This window comes from Myotis lucifugus, unplaced genomic scaffold, assembly GCF_000147115.1.
Source record: "Myotis lucifugus unplaced genomic scaffold, Myoluc2.0 scaffold_2, whole genome shotgun sequence".
In the NCBI taxonomy this organism is placed as follows: Eukaryota; Metazoa; Chordata; class Mammalia; order Chiroptera; family Vespertilionidae; genus Myotis; species Myotis lucifugus.
In genome coordinates, this window is record NW_005871050.1 from 7,595,365 (window position 1) to 7,603,673 (window position 8,309).

The following is an 8,309-nucleotide window of genomic DNA, read 5'->3' on the forward strand; positions in this document are numbered from 1 at the left end:
ATATATATATATATATATATATATATATATATATATATATATATGAAAACATGTTGAAATTAGCTGATGAACAGGAAATGACTAGTATTTTTGAGACTTTGTTAAGACACATGCACTCCAGAAGCAGAAGATTAATCAAGGACAAGAGAAATGGTATTTATTTATTTATTAAAATATATTTTTATTTATTTTAGAGAGGAAGGGAGAGGACAAGAGAGATAGCAACATCAATGATGAGAGGGAATCATTGATTGGCTGCCTCCTGCATGCCACCATGGGGATCGAGCCCTCAACCTGGGCATATGCCCTAACCTGGAATCCAACCATGATCTCCCAGTTCATAGGTCAATGCTCAACCACTGAGCCATGCTGGCTGGGCGAGAAATGGCATTTAGATGTATGTATGAAGTGAAGTTCTTCGAATCACATGAACATTACATTACAAAAACATACATTACAAAACATACATTACAAAAGAGGAAATAAACAAAGTTGACAGAACTTATGTGCAGTAAGTCAGTCTCTCACTGGTCACCCTAATCTAGCATAATGGGCTCATGAATGGTGCAGCCATTGTGGTAGGGATAGACACTATGAATGGGTCCAACAACATTGGTTTTCACTCACCTAGGCAGATTAAGCCACTTCATAAGGTCTAATCAGTTATCAACATGAGCCACTGCAGATATTCTAATATGGTATCATTTTTTGAGAAAAGCCCACCCAGATACATGCACAAGTTAATAACATTAAATTCCATTAACTCTGGAAAGGGCAACAATTAATTTTTACTAGAATTAATGCATTGATGCATATTCTGGGTATAGATTTGCATTTCCTGCTTGAAAGGCTTCAGCTAGCACCACCATTCAAGGACTTACACAGTGTTTCATGCACTAGCATAGACTCCTATATAATAAAAAGCTAATATGCAAATAGACCGAATGGTGAAACAACAGAACAACCAGTCGCTATGACGTGTGCTGATCACCAGGGGATGGACGTGGAACATGGCGGGCATCAGCTGCAGTGGGATGATGGATCAGGTGAACAAGGGCACCAGACCAAGATGGGGCACCAGTCACTGTCATCAGGCGAGCCTCTGGTGGTTACTGAAAATTTTTTGCTCCCATGCGCCACAGTCCCACCCAGTACTTGCACCTGCTGCTGGTGCTGGCCCTGCTTACACCCACTGCCAGTACCGGAGCCATTGCTTACACCCACTGCTGACACCTGGCGCTGGTCCCAAAGGCTTGGCGCTGTCAGTGGGTGTGAGCGGCGGCTGCCAGCCCCAATCACTCCTGAGGGGCGATCGGGGCAGCAGCCACCGCTTGCACCCACTGACGGAGCCAGCCCTGCTCGCACCTGCTGCTGGCACTGACACCAATTGTTCCACAGCATCAGTGCATGGGAGTGGCAGTGGCTGGAGCAGGGCTGCTGGCAGACAGGGGACCGGGGGCCACAGCAGGAGGGGCTGGGCCGGGGTGTGGAGGATGGGTGGAGACCTGCCCCTGTGCCCACCATAGCCTCACGGCCCACAGTTCCTTTCAAGGTGCACAAATTTGTGCACTGGGCCTCTAGTCTTTTATAATATTACACGAGATCAGGAGAATTGCTTCACCACAAAGGAGATGTAACAGTGGGCACATGACTATGGGATCTACTAGAAATATCACATACTGTGCCACATAGAAACTGCTGGACTCAGAATGGTGGAATGGCCAGTTGAACATACATCTGTAAGGCCAACTTGTGGATAATTCCTTGCAAGAATGGGGACCCACCTACCAGGATCCTAAATAAATGATCATAATAGGTGTGTACACAAAAGGTACAGTGTACGGTCTGGGAACCAGATGTGTGTTCGTGTGTGTGTGTGTGTGTGTGTGTGTGTGTGTGTGTAATAGTGGCTTCTCATATCATTACTCCCAAGGAAATACTTATAAACTGGTAAAATGGCTGGGGAAATTTATTCTGATCATGAAGAAGAGGTACAGCTGTTGTTATACAATAGAAGGGGGCAGGGAAGAATATATTTAACAGATAATTCATTGGGGTGTTTCTTGGTATTCTTCTGTCCAATTAAAAAACTCAACTTTATTGAGATATAATTTATATACACCAAATGTGCCTATTTTAAATATACAGTTTTATGATTTTTTACAAATGTATGCAACTGTGTAATGACCACAATAAAAATGTAGAACCAATAATTTCTGGTTGTAAAAACCAGCAGGAATTGTGGCTGAGTGAGATAGAAGGCTGCCTGCACATGTGCTTACTCACTAATGGACTCACTCACTCTGAGCTCCAGTGCTGGGGCAGCAGCTTCAAAAGTGTCAAACATGGAGGAACTGAACTGTTTGGCTTCAGGGCAAGATTTGGAAGGGCAGCTTTCTCCTAGACAAAAGTGCTGGCAGAAGCCATTGTTCCTTTGCTGAGTCCTCCCTCCTCCTAACTGCAAGCAAGGCAGGCATCATATCTGAGTATTCGTTAACCTAGTTCACAGGATTCGCCTTGCCCTGGTGATTCCCTGAGAAGCAAACTCACCAAAATTGTAGGCCCACCCAATCCACTTCCAGTGGCTTTTGCATACAAATGGCCCACCTTGGCTTATGCTTCTGACTTTCCTAAAAATCTCTTAAAGGTTTACAAACCCCAAACAAGCAGCATTTCGCCTTGGTATGCCCCTCTAACTTGCTAAACAGCCCCAATGTTGGCATCAGAGGCAGCTAACCTTGATTCACAGCTTAGCCACTCCCAGGCACCTCCAAGTCAAATACTAGTGGAAAGCATCTGCAGATCACTTTGCAGCTCATACCAAGTGGCCCCAGGCATGACACAGGCAGTCGCTGACCTTGGCCTTCACTAGAGCCTCTCTCAAGAGGACTGAGAACCAACATCTGAGATGACCAGCTTCAGACCACAACAAAGCATCACCCAACCACTTCCAAAAATGACGCAAACAAAAAGCCAGCACTAGAGCCCAGTAAAGCTAGTCCTGTTCCGTAGGGTCAGCCCCCTGTATAATAACTCCTATACTGTAATCATGGCCAGTCCTCACAGTCAATTGGCCTGGGGGCAAATCCCTCCCACTGACTTGCCAACAGAAATCAAAGTTTAACTACAACAGGAGGGCGCACGGAACCTACCCAAGTGACACACCTGGAGCACCCAGCTCAGGTGACCAGGTATACTGTGCCAATGGACCCCACAGAAAACCTACTGTATAAGGTCACTTTTCCCAGACTAGGAGACATAGCAGCTCTACCTAATACATAAAAACAAACATCTGGAGACAGCCAAAATGAGGAGACAAAGAAATGTCTCAAATGAAAGAACAGAACAAAACTCTAGAAAAAGAAATAAGCAAAATGAAGACAGGCAATCTAGCAGATACAGAGTTCAAGACAATGGTAATAAGAATGCTCAATGAACTTAGGAAAAGAATAGATTATCTCAGTGAGAACTTTAACAAAGAGATAGGAAACAGAAAAATGGAGATAGAAAATGTAAAAAAGAATCACTCAGAATGAAGAATACAATAACTGAAATGAAGAATATATTAGAGGAAATCAACAGTAGATTAAATGAAGCAGAGAATCAAATAAGTAATTTGGAAGAGAAGGTAGCAGAAAACACAACCAGAATAGTAAAAATAAAAAAAAAAGAATGAAAAAAATGAGTATAGTTTATGGGCCTTTGAGACATCAAGCACACCAACATTTGAAACACAGGGGTACCAGAAGGAGAAAGGCGAGAGCAAGAAATTTAAAACCGATTTAAAGATATAATGAGAGAAAATTTTCTATTTTTGTCTTTAACCTTTGCCATTTTAATTATGAGATGTCTTGGTGTGGGTCTCTTTAAGTTCATCTTGTTTAAGACTCTGCACTTTCTAGACTTGTGTGTTTTTATCTATCACCAAGTTAGAGAAATTTTCAGTCATTATTTCTTCCATAGGTTTTCAATCCCTTGCTATCTCTCTTCTCTTGGTAGCCTTATTATGTGGATGCTGTTACATTTCATGTTGTCTTATAAGTCCTGTTACATTTCATGTTGTCTCATAAGTCCCTTTAATATCCTCATTTTAAAATTCTTTTTTCTGATCTGATTGTGTATTTTCTGCTACCTTGTCTTACAAATCACTGGATCCATCTTCTGCTTCATCTAGCCTACTGTTTATTCCTTCTAGTATATTCTTCATTTCAGATTATGTATACTTTATTTCTGACTGGTTCTTTTTTTATAGTTTCTATATCCCTCTGTATGCTGTTGAAGTTCTCACTAAGTTCCTTGAGTATACTTATCACCATTTTTTTTGGACTCTATATCTGGTAAATTGCTTACATTCATTTCACTTAGCTTTTATTCTTGAGATTTCTCCTGTTCTTTTAGTTCGGTCATGTTTCTTTGTCTACAAATTTTAGGTGAATCTTTGTATTTTTCTATGTATTAGGTATATCTACTATATATCTCAGTCTTTGTATGGTGGTCTTATGCAGTAATTGTCCTAGGGGACCCAGGGATGCCGTCTCCTTGATCATCTGAGCTGGGTGTTCCAGGAATGTCTTTTGTGTGGGTTATGTGGGCCCCCCTGCTATAGTTGAGTCTTTATTTCAATTGGCATATCCATATGTGGGATTGGTTCTCAAGCTGGCTGCCTGTGAGGATCGACCCTGACCACAATGTACCAGCTTTGTGCAGGCAAGTGCTGACCACATGAAGTAGAGTTTGCCTCAGCTGGGGCAGGTGCCTGCTGAAATCTCCCTTTGGGTATATGTACCTTTTGTGAAGTTAATTGGATCCTGTTCTGATATTGTCTGAATTTGGCCACTGGGTGTGCTGTTTCTGGGATTTCTTAGGAGGGTCTCTAGTGCAGGTCAATGTAAGATTGTGAGTGGCCGTAAGCAACATGTTTGGAATTTCAAAGTGAACCACAATTTGGGGCTGCCTCTGCTGGGTCTGGGTGTGCATGGGAAGGACCAAGCTGCACACCAAGGTCAGCTCCATCAGCACCAAGTTAGGGGGAAATAAGCCAAAGGCCCAAGCAGCCTGAGGTCCATCTTTGCCTGCCTTTGCTTGCTGGCTGCCTGTCAGGCTCAATCATTGAAAGAGCCTCTGGAGGTACTCTAGTTGCATGAGTTAGATTTTCAGTGAGTCACCAGGAAGGGATGAGTGGTGTTCCACTGTTGGGTCTTAGACCACTCAGGTGCCCAAAGACTTTAATGGTGGGGCAGGGTCTCAGATATTCTAGTTGCTGTGCTACAAACCAAGCCTTAATGATCTTTGGCAAAGTGTTTTGTGTCATATTTGCTTCTAGATACTTCTGTCTCTTCTCAGCACTCAATTCTTGCAATTTGAGTTCCTAGCCTACCACTAAAAGGAATGACGAAGGCACCTGGGTCATATTTGTCCACACACTCTTTAATTTTTATCAACCATTTGTTTTTCTTTTTAATGTAGTATTTTTCATAAAGATTAACAAAATAGACCATTTCTTTTGAAGTCAGAAACAAGTGTTTTTTCTGCACTTCAATCTTTTTGTCATTCCAATCAGGATAGAGGGGTATAGGTTTCTTTTTATCTATAACCCAGGATTTAACCTTACACATTATGTCATATTCAGGTTATAGTTTTTAATCTCATCCTTTCACAACCACTTTTCTAGTTTATTTATAATGGGCCCAATCATTTAGTCACCTTTAAGCTGAAGCTCTTCATGTATTATTTCTGTATCTTGAATAGGACCTACACTTCGTTCAACATGCATGATAGCCTCATCTTCAAAAGCATGTGTTAGATTAATGATTCCATCACAGGCACTAATATGAGATAAAAAAGAATTTCCCAGACCTTGTCCATTGTGAGTTCCTTTTACTAGACCAGCAATATCAACTACATTTAGAAAGGCAGGAATATTTCGTGCTGATTTGTGACACTGACAAAGAAAATCAAACCTTTCATCTTGCATAGGTACTCTGTTCTCATTAGGATTAATAGTGCAGGAGGAGAAATTTTCTTTTGATGCTTGACTGTTAGTGAATATATTGAAAAATGTAGATTTCCAAACATTTGGCAATACAAAAATACCAATTTTCAAGGAGGTTCTAAATCTTCCAATGATTGGAGGTGGTATAATTTCAGCCTTGCTGCACAGCTTGGTTCTTCCTACATGCACCCAAACCCAGTAAAGGCAGCCACAAATGTGGATTGCTTATAGCTCCATATAGGTTGCTCAAGGTCAGTCACAGGCAGCCTCTTGTATTGACCTTCACCAGAGTCCCTCCCAAGAGGCTCCAGGACCAACACACTGAGTGGCTTGCTTCAGACAACATCAGTGCAGGATCCAATAAGCTTCATAAGCAGCAAATCCAAAGGAATATCTCAGGAGACACCAACCCTGTTGAGATGAATTCAGCATCATGTTGTTGGTACCTTCACAGTAGCTTGCACATCATAGTTGGGGTTGAATTTCACAGTCAGTGAGTCTGAGGAACCATCCAACACATGAATGGTCATAAAGACTCAATTACAACAGGAAGTCTCACATAACCCACACAAGGAACATTCCTGGAGCATCCAGCTCAGGTGATCAATGAGAATGCACTACTGGACCCCACAGGACACCTACCACATAAGAGCACCCCATGAAGACTTGAGATTCATAGCAGATCTACCTAATATATAGAAACAAACACAAAGCTGCAGATAAATGTGGAGACAAAGAAACAGGCCTGAAATGAAAGGACAGTAGAAATCTCTAGGAAAAATGACAAATGGATGTAAGCAATTTATTAAATATAGAGGTCAAAGTAAAACTTATAAGAATGCTCAAGAGCATGACAATGGTCATATAAACCATAGAACAGGACCAGTCAGAAATGAAGTGTATAATATCTGAAATGAAAAATACACTGGAAAGAGTAAATAATAGGTTACATGGAGTAGAGAATTGAACAAGCAATTTGGAAGACAAAGTAGAAAAAAAACACATGAATCAAAGCAGCAAAAGGTATTTTTTAAAAATGAAGTTAGTTCAAGGGACCTTTGGTACTGCATGAAGAATAACAACATCTGCATCTTAGGGATACCAGGAAAAGAAGATAGTGAGCAGGGATTGAGAACCTCTTGGAAGAAATAATGAATGAAAAATTTCCTAACTTTGTGAAGAGAAAAGGTACACAAGTCCAGGAAGTTCAGAGAATCTCAAACAAGAAGAACACAAAGAGGCCCACACCAAGACACATCATAACTAAAAAGGCAAAGGTTAACAATAAAGAGATAATCTTAAAGCCACAAGAGAAAGACAGTTAAATGCCTGTAAGGAATCTCCTATAAGAATGTTAGCTGATTTCTCAATAGAAACATTTAAGTTCAAAAGAGATTGGCATGAAATATTCAGTGATGAAAATCAAAGACTTATAATCAAGACTACTTTACCCAGCAAGGCTATCATTTAAAATTGAAAGAGAAATAAAGAGCTCCCCAGACAAAAAAACAAAAATAAAGCTAAAGGTGTCATTACCACCAAACAAGCATAGCAAGAAATTTTAAAGGGAGGGTCTTCTTTAAGAATAAGAAGAAAGAAAGAATAAAACAGAAGAACAAAGCTAAAAGAATAAAATGGCGATAAATACGAAATTATCCTATCTAATAAAAGAGAAACATGCAAATTAACCATCATTCCACTACACCCACAAGCCCCGCCCACAAGCCAATCAGGAGTGAGTATGCAAATTAACCCAACTAAGATGGCAGTGGCCATGGAACTGGAGTGAGCAGGAAGCTTGGGTTGCCTCTGGCAATGGAGGAAGCCAAGCTTCCCGCCTGCCCTGGCTGGCCCTGGGCTCCGCTCAAGGCTACAAAGTTTCAATTATAGAAGATAAATAAATCCCAGATACCTGCTTCCCTCTGCTCAAGGAGGTGCTGGAAAAAAAAAGGAGGGGCTGGGAGCTTGAGTCGCCAGGGGCCATGGACAGCCTGCAAACAGACATCATCCCCTCACCCAGGCTCGCCAGGCACCCCAGTGGGGACCCCCACCCTGAAGGGGGTGTAGCCAGCTTGAAAATAGCCCTCAGCCCCTCACTCAGGCTGGCCACCAACCCCCCAGCAGGGACCCTCACCCCATGGGGTTGTGGCTGGCCTGCAAACCACCATAGGCCCCTCCCCCAGGCTGCCCCACACCTCAAGGGAACACTCACCCTGATCCAGGACACCCTTCAGGGCAAACCAGCCTGCCCACACCTGTGCACTAGGCCTCTATCTATACTAATAAAAGGGTAATATGCTAATTAGACTGGGAGACC

General features: G+C 42.0%; 1 pseudogene; it reads right to left on the bottom strand.

Annotated features, from left to right (window-relative positions):
- Positions 1-5,161: 5,161 nt before the first annotated feature.
- LOC102426543 lies at positions 5,162-6,427 on the bottom strand (annotated as a pseudogene).
- Positions 6,428-8,309: the final 1,882 nt, after the last annotated feature.